Here is an 8787-nt window from a genome sequence, read left to right as displayed (position 1 = left end):
GTAGTGTAAAAACTTGTAAACCCTAGCTCTCAGTGCAGAAAAGCTGGTGATCCACTTAGAAAGGGATGAAACCTGGGCTAAAGCTCATATTCTGAGCTGCATCGGTTTGGTGGGGGAAAGATCATCTTCTGCCTGCACTGAAGCTGTTTGCTTATGTCTGGAAGAGGGTATATCTGGAAGACATGGCAAGGCAGAGCCTGGGCCAGGCAGAAGTTTAGCACTAACTGCAAGAGTACTTGTTGAATCTAAGGTTGTACGACTCGGACCATGCTACAAAGCCCTGCTTGCTTCTACCTCTCCTCATACTGCATTTGGAGAGATAGCTACAACCAGAAACGGAGCTGAATGGAGAAGGAGGAGGTGTTGGTGCCCAAACCATGCCTTACTGTGGGTTCTCTAGTTGAGAGTGCTGTACCTGGACCCCCCAGAACCAGGTATGTAGTTGGTGACTAAGGCAGGTCACTTGGTGTCCTTTTTAGGGGAAGGTGTTGTATACGAGCAGCCAATCCCAGGTGCACCCTGGGACAATGGTCCATTGACTGGGTCTGAGGAAGGGATTTCATGTGGTCACCAAGATAAAATGTGGATAGGGCCAGCTGACTAACTGCAGAGAGCACTCCACAGGAATGCTTCAAGCAGAGAACAGCGTCTGAGGGCAGTGGCTGGCCTGGACATAGGGCATCAGACTCTAAGAGCCCCTATCTGTGTTCCAAGAGGAGAGGTCCTACAAGGCTCTAGAAAAGTGAAAGAGAATGAAGGGCAGTGCTATGCACCCTGGCTTCCTCTGGCTCCTGGAGACAGACCAGGGCTTTGCCCTATCCCATGGAGGGATCTCCCAGCCAAAGGAAGTTCCTCTGAAGCCTAGATACCACCTGGAGCATAGGGAAATGTGGTAGTAGCTGTATTGTGGCTGGGTGCCTTAGTGCTAGTCCTGGTCACCCTCACAGTATTTATTTAGAGACAGTAATGAAAATAGCATGCTGTTCTCTGCTGCTATGAACAGAGCCAGCAGAGCCAGCCGAGCCAGCAAAGATCATGCCACGAGGTCCCCAGGACACTCATAACTCACTCACACCTGACATAGAGCAAGGCACTCCTTGGGAAATGCCATCTGTCTCTGAAAGGATTCCATCTGCCACACTGGCGAAAAAAGCAGAAGAGATAGGGGGCAGGGGAGAGAAAAGATGCTCATAAGACCCATTTTCCTTTAGGGATTAAGAAAAGCAATGACTGCAAGGCAGTTTTTCCCACAGCCTCTGCCAGCTACCACTGTAATAAGCAAGTTTGATGACCTAGATCAGAGTCCATGTATTAGGATGGGAACTGTGCAGCACGGGCCATTGAACAAGCTCTTTGAGGATATGCGTGTGTGTGCAGTGAGCACCTATGCAGGCACAGGTGCTCCTCCTGGGGCGATGCACACTGTGCCCTTCTGTGTCATGGATGTAGCTGTTCAGAACTGCAAGTAGGATATGTGCTATAGGGACCCACCATTTCAGGGAGCTGCACCATGAGGAGCCTTTCTGCTCTGACAGCCAACCCCAGGTGCATTCAGCCTTGACAAATCCCCCATTTCACTTGCATGACACATAAAATCCAATGAATAAATATGCTACCTGAACCAGGGATGTACACAAGCACAGACACACTGCCTGTGAGTCACCTACTATTCCTTTGTTGAACCCCCTGATACACTGGTGACATGCTAATGCCAAACCATTTGAAGCGACAACTGATATCTCCCACTCTCTTTTCTTGCCTCTGTCTTCTGAACAGGTATATGTAGCTTGCCAAGAAATGGGGGAATGAAGCGAGGACAATCAACTGATGAGTTTTTATAGGTAGGAAAAACAAGGTAGTTTTCCATTTTCTGCTTTCTCATTGTGACATCTGATGATTCCAGGTACCTGTATAGAAGCAGCAGTGGCAGGTCAAGGCAAACATGCATAACTTTGTTAGCCTGAACCAGGTCTCAGGTGCAGGGCTCTTGTGAATGTGTGCAATGCCCATTAAAGTAGTGAGAGCTGTGCCAACCTGTCCAAGGCAAAATTACATCACCGCCTTTCCCCATTCTTCTGCAGCATCAGTTTGACCATGGCAGAGCTTTACCTTGGGCTGCTCGTGTCCAGCTCATGCTGATGGCCAGACCCAGCTTCCTTGTGCTTTGGGGAAAAGCTTTTTGCCAAGGTCCCTCTGGACTGATATCCATTACCCAACTTTCCAAATCGTTTTTCCATGACAGCCTCAGACTTCACTTCCCGTAGCAGTATTGCATCTTGACACAGGCTTTTAATTCAGCCACACAGAAGATACCCTGGTATAAAAGCAAAAAATTGTGCCAGGAGAAGTTTTATTTACAATGTACTCTTAGAGCACTTGGAAGGCCAGCACAAAGCAATCAGTCCCTGCTCCTTTCATGATTTAATGCTGTGAACAAGCATAAGGAAGCAGATATTTTGCCTCGATGTGTCCATTTTTCCCAATACCCTGCAGAAGCTTGAGGTCTAGCTTGGCCAGCACCCTGTCCTCCCAGCAATTTGGGATGTTTGAAACAGAACACAGAGCTGAGGATAACATCTTTGCCTGAGGAGGTCATGGTTAGGTCTGAATCTGTGTTGTGACCTGGCAGAACCATTGTAAACCACCATGCGCGCAGTGGTTTCACTTCTGATATCAAAAATGGATGGGATTCTTTCCAAGAATCACTACAAACCAGTAAGCTGTTCAAAACACTGCTTAAAAGTGAGACGTAAGTGGAGCACTCTTGTTCCTGGATCTCCTGAGTAGGTGTAAATTTCACCTAGCTGTCTTGTAACTAGAGCCATAAATGTACCTTGGAAATTCAGGCTCCTAGTGAGCACAACAGGAACTAGAGAGTGCATTTTATAATTTAATTCATTGTCTCTATGGAATCACCTCCAACACAACCAGCATCATATGTCACATTTAGGAATGGCACTGTCACCTGATCATAATGTAATTCAGTCAACCGAAAGTAAAAATCTTGAAAGTAAAACCTCATGGGGCACACAGAAACAGTTACATACCTAAAGGATGTTTTTTTCTTTCATCTGAAGCTATGCAGGCTTAGAAATATGGAGAATTTTAAATGCCTGCCATGGAAAACTGATTAAAGCTTACTTTCAGGAAGCTGACAGCAGTAAATTAATTCATGAAATTATTTTCTCTAAGTACTGAAAATGCATGCTCTAATATGTCACCATGTGAAAACAAGCTGAAAGCCAAAAGTATGCACATTTTCAATCTTCCTTTTTTTTTTTTTGTTTTTCCCTGATATTTCCATCTTTTAGCAGCTCCTGCAGTAGGAAAACATGAGAGGCTTCCCAGCCCAGCAGGCAGCACAGGGAAGCTGGGCACGTTGCCTTGAGATTTGATTCGTGCTTCCAGAGGTACTGGTCAAAGTTGTCATCCTGAGGAATATAAAATAGCCCTGACCTATGTTCAGATGTGCTTGCTGTGATAAAACCAGGCTGCACTGCTCCAGGAACATGCAGCATTTTCAGAGTGCTTGAGAAAGATGGTGTCAGGGAAAATGATTCAAGGTTTTAAGAGTGTTTCTTTCATGCCCTTATGTATTCAAAGTGTGTTTTTTTGACAGCATGGCTGAATAGCAAGTGACTCATAAATGCCTGTTTTAAAGATGCTCTCTAGTTAGCATGTCCTATACAAACCAGGCAACATGTGAATCCACTGGTGAAAGCCATGACATGATCTGGTGTGGAAGAAACTGTCAATCCCGGTGATGGAAACACCAAAGATACTGAAAGTGGAGGCAGGAATTCTTTGCAGCTTTGACTTTGGTGTGATTAAGCTAAGAAGAGCCAAAATCCCCAGCTCCCCCCTCATTTACTTATACATAGTTATTCAAAGCAGTGTTTGACTAAAAAAAAAGAAAGTATTCCAGTATTATGTTCAAGTAGCTGGAATACTTTTCTTTTAAGCTCTTATTACAAAGTGCTTTATCTTTCTTTTGGAGAAACTGCTTCTTCTGAAGAGGCTTCCTTCTCTTCTGAAGAGACTTCTTTCTCTAGAGGGTAATTTTTGTCAGAGCAGGACTGACAGGCTTCCCAGCTGCACTATGATTCATTCTTTTATCTTAATAATCATTATCTTCAAAAGTGAAATTCGCTTATGTGCTGAAGCTTTGTCTGAGCTGGCAAGACAGCCCCTTGATGTCTGAGCAAGGGCACAAGGATGTTACTGAGGACTAGGAAGTCCCACTTCAAGTCTCTACGTTACACATTGTCCAAGTTTCCATGCTGACTGAGGAATCAGTCAGTGCAGCTGTCATAGTGCTGCTGAGCAGTGCGTGATTAGAGCAGGATTTGTTTCTATAAAACGTATATGAGCATGGTCAACACCCTGCCTAAATTTGACAGAGCATCTTTGTGGGGGAAAGAGAGGGATCTCTGAGAACCCTACAGTACATAATGGTACAGAGACAATGTGAATTCCTAGAAAGCCTCATTGGAGTGTGAAAAGGGACACGGCAAAGCATGTACAGGTAATGCTTTGGTGCAAATGGTCTTGCAGAAAGAAGGACGTGGATAGTGCAGGTATCCTGATCCTGTGCTATATGAGAAAGGAGAGCTGATACACCAAGCAGGCCTTTGAAAAATAATACCAATGTGGTTGTTTCTGTCTGACCAGAGAGATAACATGAGACCACCAACAGCTTCAGCTTTTTATGAAATTATCATACATGGACACCTGTCTGGATAGCTGCAGACTTGATACCAATGTCTTTGTCAAGCCAGGAGTAGCTGAAGACTGAATAGGTACAAGAGTTTGAAGTATACAAATTACTTCTCGCAGTGATTCCTGACTATTACTGAAGTCTCCTTTCCTCTCAAAACCAAGTCAAAATTAATCTGATTATATCAGACCTACCTGCATGGTAGGTGTGATACAGGACACACACTCTCTGTGTGTCCTTTGCTTTTGCACAGACTTTGGCAGCACTTCTTCCTTAGAGTTCAGCTTTTGATCCTCTTTTCTCTCTACTGTACACATCTGGTTTCCTAAATCTTAAACAAATATGCACCTGAGGCACATCCAGAGATCTCAATGCATAAAAATAGCAAACTGAGAGTAATCTTCAGCATTTAAATGAATAAGGATGTCTCAGTTTGAAGAGACTGGAATGTTTGCTAAAGAGGATGAGTTATGAGACAAACCAAACTCCTCTCTCTCAGCAATTGTAAATTCAAAATTAAGGGGCTTTAATCGAGGAAGTGTGGGAAAAAATAGAAGAAATAACAACCCTTTATTAAAAGATATATGTATGTTGGCAAGAACAGTAACAGAACACACAAAAAACCCCCTAGACAATAGTCCTGTACCCAAAAAGTCCCCTTCAAACAAAAGAAAAAGTCTGAATACTTCTCTGTCCTTTAGCGCAGTCCTAATCGTGGCCTGCAGGGGGCGCTGTTGGGTCACTGGAGGTGCAGGGCCTGCAGTTCCCTGTGTTGCCCTGCAGGGGGCGCTGTCGGGCTCTGGCGGTCACCGCGGGGAGGGGTCTGGGGGGGGGTCTCGGGTCGCGGGAGAAGCCGAAAAGAAAATGGGGACCCTTCCCCCAATGGAAGAAGGGGGAAAGGAAAGCAGTACATCCTCACGGAACTCACTGTTGTCCTCAGATGACGCTGTCTCGCACAAAAACCCTCCAATGAAAACGCAGCAGTTCCGAGCTGGAGACAAAGACAGCTACCTCGTCTCCGTCCCTGAGAGAGAACCCAGCAAACTGCCTTCTGCCTTCCAAGAAGAGCCAGCCCACCCCTCCCCCAAAACTCCTCCCCTTCTCCCCCCAGCCTCTGATGGGCCATCCGTTAGGAATGCGGTCCAGCCAGCTAGGTTCTTTTGTAAAGGTAATCGCCCCCCCTTTCCATTCAAACTCCATCTCTCCTATAGTGGGGGCAGGGGGAAGAAAAATCCCCCATCTCGGGTTTCTAACCTATAACAAAGGATTTTGTGGTTAGGCATTATATCACTACCATATTCTAAAGCAAGTAACACACCTACACCCTGTATTTCATTCTATATGCAACAGCATTAAAATGCCCTTTTTGAAAATAAAACACTCTGAACTGGTAACGTTTCAGTAGCTAATTTTTAAGTTTTATTGAGAAACTCATGTTTAACATTGTTTAAAAGGTGAATCAGATTTCACGCATTTACTATGCACTCATGTTCTATGCTGTGTTAATAATTACTATTGTCTTGTGTTGAACACCTCTATTTATACATGCTTCTGTTTTTCCTTTCTTTTTGTGTAAATTCTGACCTTTTTGTAGGAGCAAGGCGACCTTTGTTAGCACATAACAGCAGACTTTAATTTTTGTTTTCCCGTCAATGCAAAACTATTTTTAAAAACCAAAAAAAATGAACAAAAAAGTCATGTAGCAATGTAAAAACTTTGGGAAGTGCTTGTCTTCATTTAGTTGGATTACATGAAAAATTGCATTTTTCTGCAGACTTCTGTTTCCTCCATGACCCTATGAAAAGTTTGATGAGCTAGAGGAGCATAGCACAGAGGAGGCTGACCCTCCGAGGAGGTTCTTTTGCTTTGCTGAAAGGAGAAAATGTTACACACTGTGAACTCGATCCAGAGATAGTCACCACAATGACAGACCTTCTCAGCTCTGCTGTGAGACCTCACCAGTCATCTTAGTTTAAGCAGAGAAATTGAAAGAGGGTGGAAACTGCATGCGAGGCAAGAATGAGGATGGTGCTGGGAGTAGGGATGAGCTCTCCCATGTTGCTCTTGCCCCACTAGGAAAGCACGATTCTTACAACACAGCTCCGCCTCCTAGAGACACCATTCAGAGACAAAGCCTTTGACTTCAAAGCACACAACTGATGGCCAAGACAAAGCAGGGGCAGAAGAGGGGCATGGCAAGTCCCTTGGCAGGTCATAGCAGCCCTCTCCAGAAAAAGCCACTGCACAGCGAACTCCTGCCTCAAATGAGTTACTCAGTTTCAGCATCACATCAGAGTTTTTATTTTCCTGGTTTTAATGCTTTATGCTCTTGTGGGCAATGATCACTGCCATTGCTATATAAATTACACCTGAACTATTTCTCCTAATTGCTTTCTGCAGGCACATTAAGTAAGAATACCGTGATCTGAGAACACAGCCCCAGCACAGAAGAGCTGTTTGAAGCTGTGGGCTGGGCCAGGATGCCTCCCCTGGGGAAAAAAGGGATTATAGAAGGAGTCACATGTGTAAATGAGAAGTGATGGGGAAGACTGGGAGGTGGAAAACCACAGCTTTAGTAGATTTTACATGGAACATAAATCCTGCCCTCCCTCCCTGCTCAGTGAGCACATTTTTGGGTAGCAGCATTGGCAGTGGCCTTTCCCTCAGCTATCCTTGTGCATTTTGGTACACAAGGGGCAAGAGCACATGTTTCTCCCCCCAAAGCCTTCAGAAATCAGACTGGCATCCTTTCCAGACTCTGGAAAGCAGCACTGGGATTCACGCCTTGTGGGAAGCCCTGATGAGAAATATTTTGGCGTTGTATGCAACAGAGGTTAAGAGGTCACAGCACCAGGCACTGCATGAAGCCTTTGTGTTCTCAGCCGCCTGCCCTGCTGACATTATGAAACTGGGGTCAGGAAACCTGTGTGGCTCCCTGGTGACGGCAGGAGTGTTGTGCATCATCTGTCTCAGCTGAGTGTCTTCTTACCCTGCCTTGTGGTTGGCTGGGGACAGATCAGTAGGTTGTGATATGTCTCAGTTTGAAGAGACTGGAATGTTTGTTAAAGAGGATGAGTTATGAGACAAACCAAACTCCTCTCTCTCAGCAATTGTAAATTCAAAAATTAAGGGGCTTTAATCGAGGAAATGGGGAAGAAAAGAAGAAATAACAACCCTTTATTAAAAGATATATGTATATTGGCAAGAACACTAACAGAACATAAAAACAGCTAAACAATAGTCCTGTACCCAGAAGTTCCCTGAAAAAAAGTCTGAATACTTCTCTGTCTTTAGCGCAGTTCTAATCACGGTTGGTGGGGGGCGCTGTTGGGTCACTGGAGGTGCAGAGCCTGCAGTTCCCTGTGTTGACCTGCAGGGGGCGCTGTTGGATCACTGGCGGTCACCACACGGGAAGGGGTCTGGGGGGTGGTCTCGGGTCACGGGAGAAGCCAAAAAGAAGATGGGGACCCTTCCCCCAATGGAAGGAAGGGGAAAGGAGAGCAGTTCACCCCAAACAGGACTCACTGTTGTTCTCAGTTGATGGCACCCCAAAAGCTCCTCCTTTTCTCCCAGTGAGCACAGAGACTGATGAAAACACAGCAGGTCCGGGCTGGAGACAAAAGACAGCTCGCAGGCAAGTTGAGGCCAGCAGTCAGGGCTGACCAGGACGGGATGCCAGACAAACAGGCTTCCAGGCCTTCTCTCCAAATGCACCGAATACAGACCCTGTCTCCGTCCTCCAAAGAGAACCCAGCAGTCTGAATCTCTCCCCTCCGAGCAGAGCCAGCCACCCCCTCCCAAAACTCCTCCCCTCTCTCCCCAGCCTCTGATGGGCCATCAGCGAGGAATGTGGCCTGGCTAGCTAGTTCTTTTGTAAGGCTAATTAACTCCCTTCCCCCTTTCCATTCAAACTCCATCTTTCCTACAGTGGGGGGGCAGGGGGAAGAAAAATTCTCCTGACTTTCTAACCTATAACAGATATTTTATGTGTGAGCGGAGAAGCAGTCACTTCTCCCATACAGGGATGAGGCAGGGTCTCCGGATATTTTAGGAGGAGGTTAGTTGAGAAT

This window comes from Pseudopipra pipra, chromosome Z (genome assembly GCF_036250125.1).
Source record: "Pseudopipra pipra isolate bDixPip1 chromosome Z, bDixPip1.hap1, whole genome shotgun sequence".
Lineage (NCBI taxonomy): Eukaryota > Metazoa > Chordata > Aves > Passeriformes > Pipridae > Pseudopipra > Pseudopipra pipra.
This window is presented reverse-complemented; position numbering follows the sequence as displayed.